The 14,175-nt window shown below is 33.4% G+C and overlaps 1 pseudogene across 1 annotated transcript in view; it reads right to left on the reverse strand.

The window, feature by feature from the left end:
- Positions 1–942: 942 nt before the first annotated feature.
- The window catches only part of LOC149962204 (ATP-binding cassette sub-family C member 1-like), a 60,169-nt pseudogene continuing 46,936 nt past the window's right edge, over positions 943–14,175 (reverse strand). The window contains exons 12-19 of the transcript XR_016481360.1: positions 13,166–13,697; positions 11,288–11,487; positions 9,167–9,293; positions 7,241–7,342; positions 5,353–5,499; positions 4,665–4,990; positions 3,310–3,504; positions 943–1,822 (exon numbers count right to left, since the gene is read on the reverse strand). The product of XR_016481360.1 is annotated as an ATP-binding cassette sub-family C member 1-like (transcript). The remainder of the gene's footprint in view (positions 1,823–3,309; positions 3,505–4,664; positions 4,991–5,352; positions 5,500–7,240; positions 7,343–9,166; positions 9,294–11,287; positions 11,488–13,165; positions 13,698–14,175) is intronic.

Here is a 14,175-nt window from a genome sequence, read left to right on the forward strand (position 1 = left end):
TGACTAATTGTTATGAATATTGGAATAGAAAAAATAAATAATAGATTGTAGTCTTTTTGGGAATTGGAAAGCTTAGGAATTCATCCAAAAGAAGAAGAGGACTTCGAAGGAGATCAAGATTTTAAAGATTAATTAAAATTTGTGGACGGTAGATATAGTGTGAGCTTACCGTGGAAAAGAAGTGAAGACGTTCAAACAGATATCCTTGGGGTAGCGACGAAAAGAAAAGGAATTTTAGTTAGAAAATAAAATTATTTAACATTTGTGTATAAAAATAACTTAAACACAAAAGCAATACATTTATTTTTGATTATACGTACTGTTGACCTTTGGTATTCATCAACCTTATCAGGGTGTTTTTTCTCCAAATAATATTTAAAGTTACTGGTCAGTATACTGGTAGTTTTCCCTTCCGAATAGGACACACTAACAATTGTAAGTATACAAACTTGTTATTGGAAAACGTTCTTTCAGCTTAAAGTAAAAGCCTCTTGTCCGTATTATGGTGTTCAATTAATTCCATATTGAAGCGTACCACAAGATACGATCAGAGGACGACAACGCTTTAACACTGTGCATCTTTAAAACCACTCACTTGTCACAATATTTGCATTTCGCGACCCGTTTCGCATTACCATCTGACATTTCACTTGGTATATTAAAATGCTGCCAAACCTCACTACGAGTACGCGGAAGGTGCGTTAGATTATGAGCTTCTGCCATGGTCGCGATGTTGATAGCTTATAGGAACTTGACCTAAGAAATAACCAGGGCCGAATGCGCTACACGATGACTCTGTAAAATTTATGAACTTTCCTACAAATAACTTCAAATATTATTCAACACTCTATATTCGTTAAAATAAACTATTTCTATTGGCAATAAACCTAATTATATTTCTTTGTTGTGTTTTTGAATAGGAAAATAAATTAGCCCTTACTTCAATTTATTCACAAAAAAACACCATCTACAAAAGGTCGCGGCAAAGTAGTATTTATAGAAGCACTTGATTTTTTTCTTTGGTGATATAAAATGTATTAATTCGCGACTTATTAACTGATAAGAAATATTATAACATAATTATTTACGGCAGTAAATTGTATATATATATATACTCCCATTTGCATAGTTATAGATAATTGTTTATAAATACATTTTATGAGAAAGTTATCTATTTTATATATACTCATAGATAATCTTATATATTCATGTGACAGATATAATTATTCAATTAGCTTATATTATACAAATCCCGAGCCCTAGACTCTCCCAATTAACTCAAAAGAAAAAAGTAAACCCCATTCGGCAGGGTTTCTTCAGAACAGAACCGTCCCTTGATTAGGGCGAGAGGGGCAGGGGCCCAGGGTGCCAAAATGTTAGGGGCGCAAAATCTATGACTTTCATTTAAATTAGATATTAGAAATTTAAAAATTTCTACTTAAGGTTCTTCTGGGGCGCCATTTTGGTTTTTGGGCCAGGGCGCCATTTGGACTAGGTACGGCTCTGCTTCAGAAGGTATCTTGGGTGAATGTTTATGGAAAAATATTATAAATTCAAGAAATATTTGATAGAGGTTTCGATAATTTGTTTGAATAAGGATAATAACAAAATATAAAACAACCAATTATTAACCATTTGGCTATAGCGCTTGATTTTGAAAATATTTTTGGCAGAATTTTACAGTTTTATAGACTTTGTCATTTAGTTATTGCTTTGAAGTTCCGCATGTTTTGATAGTTCAGAAAACCACGACTTGCTATCTCTTTTAAGATCATGAGGAGCGCCAGATTCAACGATTTTCCCTTCAGAGAGAACCAACACCCTGAAAATATATTGAAACATAATTAAAATTTAAAATATAAATATGTTTTAAAAGCCGAGCTGACCGTCTTAAACCTTCCGTATTTTCTTAACCCTTTTTAAACAGAGAACTTAGTGGTTTCGGGTTTTGGAATAATATGTTTTTTGCCAAACTCTACCTCCAACAGAGGGTAAAAGCTGAATATTTTCAAAAATAAAAGCGGTAGTTAGTTAAAATGTTATATTTAAACTGTCAAAATGCCAGATTCAACTGTAAAATGAATTTCTAACAATTAAATAGTCGGATATTATTACCCTCTGATTTGGTTTTGAAGTCTTAATTGATATTGACCTACGATTCACGGAGGAACTGGGTAAAATGATTTCACTTGGAAATATCATGTAACTTCTATAGCCGCACAACCACACATTTTGTATTTTATAATTATTTATTTTGGCCTTAAAATATTGAAAATAGAAAATGCTGAAACGAGTATGATTTCCAAACTTTGTCGATGTCTTTTGTTCATGTGATTAATATGTTTGAATGGGTTATTTTCCAGATAAAGTAGCCACAGTCTAAAATCTTTAAATTATATTTTAAGTAATTATGTGTCGAATCATGCCTGATAGTTTAATGAACATATAATTTCTAATAAATTCAAACCCTCAACTTGGAAAAATCACAAATTAAAACCACCTCAAAAATGAAATCAGCCCTTTTGGAGTAAGTAGCCAGCATTTGGCAAGATGTCGCAAAATTGAATAGCTGGCGGTTGCTTGGGATAGATGCAGTTCAAACCATTATATCGTCTTTTGCGCTGGGAGGAAAGCTCCTTGATAATAGTTTCATTAAGCTAGGTGCTAATTTTGTTTTTAAAGAATATCTCCAAGTTACTCCAGAAAATTCATTGGAGTTTGGCAAATTGTGTAAATACTGAAAGCGCGTTGCCCTGTGGAAATACTTCTGCCTTCTCGCAAAATGCGGCTGAACTGCAGGTTTTGGAAATGCAGAATGTCATTTCGAAGTGGGTTCCTCAAACCGCCGGAGGATCTTCGCCCTGGTATCAGTATCGCCAGCACCAGAAACATTGGGTAGGGCCATGCTTTAACTGGAGCCGCTTGACCACCGCGTGCATTCCACGAATCAATATCAGCAAATAGATGCTAGGTGACTTACTCGTTAGTCGAAGGGTGGCACCTTGGGCATTAACAAAGCTAATTATTTTATTATTATTAGTTGGTTGTTGGTTTGGCGATATGATAATTTTAATTTCATCTTATTGGCGGACAAAGAACTCGTTGTTATGAAACATTATTTGGCTTATTGTCGAGCCTTGCTCCTTATACCCGTTCATTCTCAGGAGATGATGAGAAATCCCTTATGCTGATTCAAGGTGCCGCACGCCAATATGTCTTAGAAATCTTTTAGATGGTATTTCTTGCAACAAAGTGTCTGTTTTGGTTTTAAGTATATTTAAAGAATATATCAATTGCGTGTATTTTTACCTGTCGTAGTCCATGATAGTGTTTATTCTATGCGCAATGGTGATAATTGTGCAAGATTGAAATTGTTCCCGAATTGTGGCTTGAATGAGATCGTCCGTTTCCATGTCCACCGAAGCCGTCGCTTCATCCATCACCAAAATCTTCGTCTTCCTGATAAGCGCTCTTGCCAAACAGACCAGTTGGCGCTGACCCAGGCTAAACCAAAAAAATCTATCCTTATTATTAATTTCTATTTCGTTGTTTCCAATAAAGCTAAAACTATCAATCACGCAAGTAATAACTATTTCATGGCGTTATCCACCAAGTGACAAATTATTTCATTAAATGAGAGACAGAAGCGTGATTTCTTTATTTTATTAATATAAATTTAAAAACAACTGTGTATCACCATGGACCATAGACGACTTAAGGCAAAGCCACACCAACTTAGCCTCTAAAGCCAAATTATATTTTTATAATTCTATTTAAAGTAGGATAAAATAAATATATGAGTGTTGGGTAAAAACTCTGTATTTAATATAAAATAGTTCGAATAAAGTAAAGTATTTTAAATAACATAATATTTCCTTTTTTAAATTAATAATAATTGGGATATTAAAATTAAGTTCGTAAACACCAACATTGCATATTCTGAACATTGTGGTTTCGAGGAAGAAACAAAGAATTAAAAGAATTAAATAGATAAATATAATTAAGCAAATTAAATCTAAAAACAAAAATTAATTTGGTAACTTAGGTGAAACTAAAAAGTTATTTTAGTCTTGCTCAACCTGTTAAAATGGGAAAGGAAAACAACGTGTGATCGCTATTCTACGCACATTTTTGGCACGAGCCGTTCTCTGAAGGAAAAATGTACTCGTGACGAAACTAACAAAATCACCGTATTTTACAGAAATACCTATTCACGAGCTAACGACGTCAATAAGTCACGTGAGTCCCTTTTTTCATTCCACACCGACTTAATAGTTTCGCCTATTGATCCAGGTTCAGGCACTTTTAAAGAAAAATGAATTTTAAAAGGCGAAAAATCCAGTAAACTTTAGTTAGCATGTAGCGCAGGTCTGCCGGGTACTTAATTCATATAATCGCCTAGATTGAACGTTTCTGCTTTGAAGAATTTTATAAGCGATAAAAGATTACTATCAAATAGTATGGGGCTAAAGATGAAGATATTAAAAATGTTTGCCACGCGGAATATAAGCAAATAAATCTGCTCAAAAATATTTCTGGTAAGAACTGGTGAAATTTCGCTGTATGAGTAACTTCTAACACCGTAATATCCTTTTTTTAATAGGACTCCAAAAATCGTTTCGAAATAGGTATTCACGCAATTTATAATTCTAATAAAATCTGACCTTAAATTCTGTCCACCTTCCGCCATTTCGTGATTTAAGCCATTTTTGTACGTCTTCACGAGAGGTTTCAAATGAGCTAATTCTAGAGCTGCCCAGAGCTCGTCGTCACTGTTTAAGTTGAAAGGGTCCAAGTTGAATCGGAGGGTTCCGGAGTAGAGAACAGGATCCTGTGGAATGATGGTGATTCTGGATCTCAGATCGTGTAGACCCAGTTTGCTGATGTCTTGTCCGTCGATAATGATTTCTCCGTTTGCTGGCTCAATCATCCGAAACAGAGCCAATGCCAAAGAAGATTTTCCAGCGCCTGTTCTTCCTACCACACCAACCTATTTAATTAAAATAGAAGTTACTTGAATATCTTGAAAATGCTTACAATCTTTGTAATTTTCATAACAAAGGCCACAAAAAAGTAAAAAACAAATGTGAAATTATATAACAAAATCAACCATTTAAATTTCAATATTATTTTGGGTTAACTATTATTTTATATTTTTAATTGTTTATAGTTATTATTTATCAACAACTTAAAAAAAGGAACAAAGACAATTATTTTTCAATGTTTTTAGAAGGTTGACGGAAATTGCAAAGTTTTTCTTTCAACAAAAATTAATTGCAACAGCTTTTAGTGGTTTTGTAGACCATGAATCTTTATTGTTAATAATTTTTTTTAAACTACCTAATTACTTACTTTTTCCATTGTATTTACAACGAAAGATATGTTATTTAAAACCAGGTCCAATCCTTCCCGGTAGCGAGTTGAATAATCCCGAAAACTTATTTGACCTTTCTCAGGCCATTGCTTCGATAGATGAGCTTCTGATTTAATCCAATCTGCCTGTTTGGGAGAAAAACGTTCATGAAATGATACAGGCATTAATATACTTTGTGACGCTTGTGCACATGGCTTATTGTTTGTTGAGTACTAAACTTATGGTTTTCTAACATAAACACTTTTCCTTAAAAATCACGCGCATTTCAAACTTTACTGATGAATCATTTGAATGTGCCATTTATTTTATTTAATAGTACGACATTTTTTCTAGACGTTTCAATTGTTCTAAATAGAACTAAACATTCAAGTAAACCAATTCGAAATAGAATACCCTTAATAGTTTTCGTATGAAATATCAAAAGAAATGGAGTGCTCATTCCTTAAGTATTTTGTCCACTCTTCAAGAGTTCGGTTACCTTATCCAAAGATGAAACACTTTGTACCTTTTTAAAATTTAGAGACAAAGTATGCGGATTAATTATTCAGCATTGCCCTTTATTCGGATAAAAGTCAATTATTTTATTGCAGACGATGACTACATTTTTACAATTCCAAATAATATCTGGATTAAAATGTATCTAGTCTGTATTAATTTAATGCAATTAAAATAAATGTACGCAATTGCTATATTAAATCAGTTGGCAAATTAAGTTAAATAACAATTACATACGCTAGTCTTAATTTAGAATCATTACAGACCATAGTCTTCATTCGGTATTGTTACCCGTTCTATTAATCATCTAGCACCATTTCAAGCAAGATACATCTCATCGAACTTGGTCTCGGGCTCTAGACATGCCGTATAATTTTTATAGGGACCCTGAATAATAATGAGCCTAGCAAAGGGCCATTCAAATCGTTCCGGACCCTTGCCATCATCTAATTCTGTTATCATCAAATCATCTTATTGCTCTGGACAACATTTAAATGGGAACGTCGCGGGTGTCTAAGCCATCGTGAAGCCTACTTTCTCATACTTGTTGGTCACAACATGGACACTGTATCTCTAACAGTGTCCATGGTCACAAGGTAATCAAAATTTTTTAAGCCCATCAAAAGAACGAATCGTTCGATTTTTTCACGGTACGGGCAGTAATAAAGGTTTGCCTTGAAGTAAAGTCTCTTTTCGGGAAAGTGAATTATTTTAAAATTAATAAGATTGAATGTTGTAATGAAACACAACCTCATAAATTTATATAGTTCACACGTTTTTTCAAAAACATTAGACGACATGGGCTTATTCATTAAACGATTAACTTAGGATCTCTTAACTAAAACATTTTTCATATTTGAAAAATATTTTAGCCGCATAGTTTAATTTACAGCTGTGTTCAGAAACTACTTAATAGACCCATAACAAAAGAGGGGCCGCAGACGAGGCTTAAGTGAGACCTTTGGACGGAACATCCTGTTTGTGACGTTTTGAACCACGTGACCGCCATTGAAATATACAGGCGGAAGTAAGGAAACGGATGTTCCGTCCAAATGCTGAGTTGCCAGGTAAAAATGTTAATTTTCGGCCCCCCAACTTTCAACATGGGTCTATTTGGAGATATTTGTTCAGAGTGGTGGATTTTTATTCGAACATTTTTAAAATATAAATAATCGAGCTAGATTTGTGAATTGAAATATATACAAAATGTTAACCGTTCAATAATAACATAGCATCAAATTAACTTTAAATAATACACTCGCATAGAGATTCAAATACCATTCGTTTAAGTAAAGAAACACAAAATAACTTAAAAGCCTTGGATAATAATTGGACAAGAATGAAAATTGTGTCGATATAAACTTAGCTCACTTCAGGATTTAGATTGAAGTATTCAAATATCCTCTCCAGACTCACAAAAGAAGCCTCTATAGCTGATCCGTTGTATAATATCATCCACACAAAAGGTGCCATCTGCAAATGTTGGAAAATTGAACCATGAACGATTACAAAAAAAAACCACTGGTCGCTTTACATTAATAGTGATTATAAACTCAATATATAAATATATTTTATTTTGGAATTAAAAACTGACGTATTTTGAATAAATGGCTGAAAAATAAATTGTATTATGCAGAAAATGAGTGTTATCCCGGCAAGACGAAGGTAGAACTAGACTAGGCAACCTGCAAACCAAATATCTACAAATGTGAATCTGCAAGATGAAAAACCCAAACTCAAGCTGGCAAATCAATGGCTGCTCTGTTTTTCTCTTCTATATAGTCTGAGGCTGGCGAATTAGTTAGCACTTTCGCCTCGCAGCAAGAGGAGCCGGTTTCGATCCCAGCTTGTGACACTGGGAGAAAAGCTTGAAACCACTCCTTGCAAGCTCTCTCCCCGCAGACTGGGTACAAGGGTTTTTCCCCGGGTACATCGGTTTTACCTTTCCATAAAAACTTGTAGAGGTTAGTTAGGCTAGAGAGGGAGCTGTTGGCTCGCATGGCATGAAGGGCTTGACACCATCCTCCTACACATTGTAACCCGGCCCTTTTTTAAGGCATTTAAAGTCGCTAGATGCCCGCGGCCTAAGGTGGTCCTTTAGGTATTAGCCTAGCTGTTTATTATGTTATTATAGTTTTATAAGGAAAACTTAATTTACGGTGGTGCTTATTTTATTTGGGAATTCTTAATATTTAAATTTGTTACAATGTATATAAACAAAGCTGTTGGAAATCAGATAAATTTATAAATAAGATTACCGGGGCCTAAGGTGGTGCTTTCGGCTAGCTGATTTTTACTTTTGTTTTTAACTAACCCGCAAAATATAAAATACTTTAAATGACCTGGGTTCTAATGCTAAAATATGAGGAGTTTTCAAGATCATTGCGTTACCTCTAAATTTTGTTAAATTCCCCCCAAAATTTCTGATGAATTTTGTTTTCATACATTGAAACCAAATGAGAGGGTATGACATGCACATGTTTAAGTAATAATCAAATAATGACCACATTAATAATTATAGTCGAAATGTTTTTGGATTTAATAATTTAAATAATTAAAATCTAGTTTTCTAATTGTTTTAACATATTGATTGACTTCAAATATCGGACTTTGTCGGGTACCCGCAGTATCCACTGAGCCCGTAGTACAAATTGCCTTAGAAACCCCAAAAACCTACCCTAGATTTTTACTACCCCCCATTACTCCTTGCTGTTTCTAAATAAAAACCACTGTTGTACTTTTGCCGAACAATGCGTGTAGCAACTTAAAAGCGATTATTTGGGGAACACTGCTCCAAAAAAATATGGGAATTTTCGAAATGTTTAAGTATCTAGAAAATGTCAGAAAATTTTGGCCTTGTCAGAAATATTTATATAAAGCTTTCCTCTTTTGCGAAAACATAACTTTAGAAAATATTGCTTGGATAAATATTCATTTTTTCATTATTCTTAATTTACTATTTTTAGAAAATATTGCTTGGATAAATATTCATTTTTTCATTTTTCTTAATTTACTATTTTTATGATTCAAGTTTTGATCATATCTGTAATTGGTATGTCTGAACTTAAAATTTCTCCGCGTAGATGTAAAAGGTTCTACCGAAGTATCATTCGACTATATTACGCTCAAGTGTAATCCCAAAATGTATTTCATGTACTAAGGCATTTTCTATGTGGTCATGTGCATAAATGTGTTTAATACTTTTCAATTTAATAAGTGAAAAAAAAAATAATAAAGGTGCCAGGTGAAAAATGAACTGGAATCATATTACTGATGTGACAATTAAATAACACAAACCGTATTCAAGTTGTTAAGAATATATCCAACAATTCCAGGTGAGAGAAAATCTTTGGAAAGAATTGCCCAGAGATAAGCGATGAGTAACAGCACACTTATTAAGAAATTTACCCGGATGGACATCCATCTGAAAATGAAGTTATTGTAGTTTCGGAGCCGATATTAAACCGATTGATCATTATCTCTAAAACGTATATGGGATACTTGTGGTAGTGTAGACGAAGATTTATGGAGAATGATTTTCTGTCCTACAAAAGTGGTGGCTTATCATATAGACTATTTTGGCCCTATTAATACGTTTGGTTTGAAAGATGAATTATTTATAAAACCAATATTGCAAAGTATTTGCCAACGGTAAGGATAAACTGAGCTTTATTAGGGCAAGTAACTTTATATCCAATTAATTTAATCTGAAATATGGATAGTTCGGATTTTTGCAATCATTAAACATTAACGGATTTTAATGCGAAATATATTTGAGGAATTAAAAAAACTAGTGATACATTATTATAGCGTATTATAGCGAGGAAAAAGTTATTAAAAGTTCACTAGTACGTCCACGCAATATCGCCTGGAAAAATATTATATCAGTGTTTTGAAATGTACCGGATTTCAAAAACCATGACATTAAACTAATATCTAGAGGTTGGCATTTGGATAATAATTAATCACTTTATCTTTTTTTATCCACAACCCACGATTATCCGAAAAATAAAATTATTTTTTGCATGTTAAATCCCTTTCTATCCATAGATAATATCAATAAATAAACAGTTAACCGCAATTTTTATGGTTAATCGATATTTTGGCAATAAATTTATCTGTTTTGCCCACCTCTACTTATATCAACCTGGATATATTGTCTAGAAAACCATTTCATAATTGGTAGAAAAATATATATATACAGGGTGTTACGGATAAGAGTACCGAAACTTTCTATATGCATTCTATAATTCTCTATGAGTAAAAATGTCCTGTAGTTATGGGTCCTAAAGTGCTTCGTTTCAGAGATATGGACTCGAAAAAACTACCCCAAAAACCGGACACAGCCTTAAATCTGGCCAACAATATTCTTCCTTGAACCAAATTGTTTTCATTAAACTTTCAATTGTTTTTTATACGTGAGGCGAGAAACTTTAATAACAAGTGGCAAAAGTTCATTAATATCCTTTTAGAAGTAAAATGAGTTTGAAGACAAATACAAGCCATTTTAATTTATTGATACGATTTTAATTATTTAATCTAAAGATACAAATGTCATAAAAATTCTAAAGGAATGGCTTTAAAATTGTCTAATATTGTAGCTAATATGGCACATTGATCCAGGAACGCTTATTGCACGGACGGGCTCAAGAAAAATGGGTTAGCAGCTCAAAGATTCAACCAGCAGTAGATTCCTAAAAGACTGGTGTCAGATAGACTGGGGTTTGAGTGTAGATAGACGGCTAAGAGAAATACCTGCAATTTGTATCTTTAGATTAAATAATTAAAATCGTAACAATAAATTAAAATGGCTTGTATTTGTCTTCTATCTATTATCTATTTTACTTCTAAAAGGACATTAATTAACTTTTGCCACTTGTTATTAAAGTTTCTCGCCTCACGAATAAAAAACAATTGATAGTTTAATGAAAACAATTTGGTTCAAGGAAGAACATTGTTTGCCAGATTTAAGGCTGTGTCCGGGTTTTGGGGTAATTTTTTGGGAGGCTATATCTCTGAAACGAAGAACTTTAGGTCCCATGTTTATAAGACATTTTTTACTCATAGAGACCCATAGAATGCATATAGACAGTTTCGGTACTCTTATCCGTAACACCCTGTATACTATCGGTACTGTTACAACATAAATCTTAACACGAGATCTTTAAATGAGCATGAGTGACTCCGCTGTGCATTACGCAAAACACGAAATTAATTTAAATAACACACTTAACTCTACTGTTGTCCGAATTTCAGTGCCAAAAAAGAACATTCAAAATATTCAACGCGCCAAGAACATTTATAATAAAAAACCGTAAAGAGGCTTAAAGTTAAATATAATTGATAAAAGTAAAAAAAAAACATTGTAAACTACACGTGATAACACTTTGTTCAATAAAATATATGAAAGTTTCTAACCTCACACTCATTGTCCAAAAATAATATTTCGCTTCGCTATCCTCAATGAGTGAAAATGCTTTCTCGGTGAATATGTCTGAAGCTTTCAGAGATCTAACGACGCTGGCACCGGCCAAAGAATCAGAAAAATGAGTGAACAGAGGAGACCTTGAGTTGACCAAAAGGTTCTTCAACTGTCGATGAGCTTTCGAATAATACACCTAAAAATATTTAGTTTCTTCGAAGTTTAGTTTTACCATAAACTATATTTTAAAATAAGAATGCTTTGATAAGTTTCAGATGAAACACGGGTAATTTGTCTAAGCAAAATTCTTATTGATATTCTTTATAATTCTACGATGTATCAAGAATAAAATAATTATTAGCTAGGCTTAAACTCAAGGCAACACCTTAGTCGCAAGTCATCTAGCGACTTTAAATGCCGGGAGGGGGGTGGAACCACTAAAATTCTTACGCACAGCCTTTTGTTTCGTTTTTGATAATTTTGCTTTTTGAAATGTATAGACGATAGCAATTTTATCCCAAATATAATTTTATTGAAGTTTTTTTCTTTATACGTTATGATTTCCAACATAGAAATAACACTAAACCATTTTTGATTCAGGCTTTCAATACTTAGACACGAAAAACAATTTATTCTCGAAGACCTTTGGGTCCTAGTATTCCGTAAGTTTTATGATTACTTTAAATTTGTTATTGTTTAGCTTCTTTTGCCCCTTTTAACTATGACTTTTTCTACCTTTTCGCGTAATTTAACATATAAGGGGTTGATTTCATTTACCGCCTGAATTAAGTAACTTTTTATGGCTTTAACATGTAATTAAATTTTCCAAAGAATTCTGATATCAGTGGTGGAAACACTAGTCAGTTATCATAAATATTTAGAAAAATATCAATTTTCTATAATGGAAGTGTTTAAACTATCCCATACTCTTTTAAAAATTTAAGAAAATATTTCTCAACATAACCGCAAAACCTGTTAAACGGTCTTAGTTCAAGTATAAAATGTTCTTATTCGCGTCACGCCAGTTATTTAAATGCTATACTTATATGTAATTTTAGCACGTACGTTTCAGATTCCAAAGAATCTCGCGACTGCAGCGCGTGCTCTCTACCTTCAAAAGCTACAGCTAAGTGACGTAGACAAAATATTGTCACATGATCTCCCGAATTGTATAAAAACACCTTTTTTTTAAAAAAATTTAAGTTTTGTTCAACAGCAGGGGCTGTGACAGAACTAGATCTAAACTAAAATATTATTTTGTCCTCGATCCCTTCTGAAATTTTACGTAGGCTGCAGTTCCTTGAAGAATTTTTAACTATACGCTATACTGATCAAATTGATTCTTTGGTTTTCAAACTGAAGGATAATTGACCTTTGTAGGCGTTTGGAGGTGGTCCAAAAAAGAAATTGACTCGTTTCTCGCTTTAAATATTTCCAGAGGAGGCCCATCACGCTGGTTTAGAAAAACAAGTTTATTTTACACATGCAGGGTGTTTCAAAAGGTGATGCAAAAAAATTTAGGAATTGTATGGGGTGAGTTTCGAAGTATGCCTATTTTTCCCCATTTCCTACAATGAGTTAAAGGAGCGCCAGAGAGCTTCCAAGTGTGGCCTACTAGACCTTGGAAGTAGGCTTTAACCACAGTTAACCAAGCAGCAGGGACTTTAAATATTGTTAAAATTTACTTGTTTACGCTGGTTACCTCGATTTTTTTACAGAGTCCTTTTTTACCTATCACACGAACCCAAACCTTAATGTTCGCATTACCCTGCTGCTTAGTATTTACTTTTCTTGTAATCTTCATAGAAAAAACTATTCTTTTAACGGAATGAAGGTCAAATGTTTGAACTAATGATAATTTAAGTGGTTCTTACTTTAATAAATATGAAAGGCACCAGGCAAAGTACAATCGCCAACGCAAAGAATGGAATTTCAGCAATTACAGCTATTAATAAAGATACTGCCTGAAATAGATATGTGATACTCATCAGCAAATAAAAGTTAATTCCTTGGTCGGCTTCCTGGATGTCAGATGTAAAGCGATTGAGGATACGTCCAACTGGAGTGGTGTCGAAGAAGGCTAATGGTGATCGAAGAACTGACTCTAGTAGTTTCAGATGGATTTTAACCGCGGCTTTTAACATAAAAATCAGTAAAACGATTCCAGATACTAAGGTTATACTAATATGAGCCAGATTAATTGCACCAAATATTGAGTCTCTTAATTTTGGACATAGTGGAATTGCTCTGATCCGCATATGAAGACTGAATATCTGCAGTCCAAAGCACCAACCAGTAATTGGAAAACACAGATAAAGCATAAGCGCCAGAAAAGCCCAAGAAAATGGCCAAACAGCTCTTTAAACCAATTAGGTTGAAATATTGCCATGCCACTGAAACAAATCCCTGAAAAACAAAAGGAAAAATAGTACATACTCTAGTTTCAAAACGTTATTCACAACCCTAAAACAATAAAATATATTCTGGCGCTATATCGAACCTCATTTAATACAAATCATGTGTAGATTACGATACATTTTACTATGGAAATCGATGATCGTATCATTGATACTTTAATTAATATTACTGCTTGATAATTTCATACATTTTGTTTAAGTGAAATAGAACATTTCTAATAATCATAGACTTAGAAGTACCGCCAGAAAGCCGTTCACAGCATTTCAAATCCATTGTTGATCCTGTGTTTGAAATTTATGTATAAGCCAAAAAACGTGTATTGGAATTCCTTAAACCCCATTATCATACTCGCTAATAGCAATAAAACACTTTTGTATCTTTTGCTGCTTCTAACGAGCATAAAAATATTATTTCCAACGAGGGGCTAACCACTCTTAGAAAGTCTGTACACCGATTACGCCGGATT

The sequence above is a fragment of the Leiobunum rupestre genome, chromosome 1 (assembly GCF_980474605.1).
Source record: "Leiobunum rupestre chromosome 1, qqLeiRupe1.1.hap1, whole genome shotgun sequence".
NCBI classification, from domain to species: Eukaryota; Metazoa; Arthropoda; class Arachnida; order Opiliones; family Sclerosomatidae; genus Leiobunum; species Leiobunum rupestre.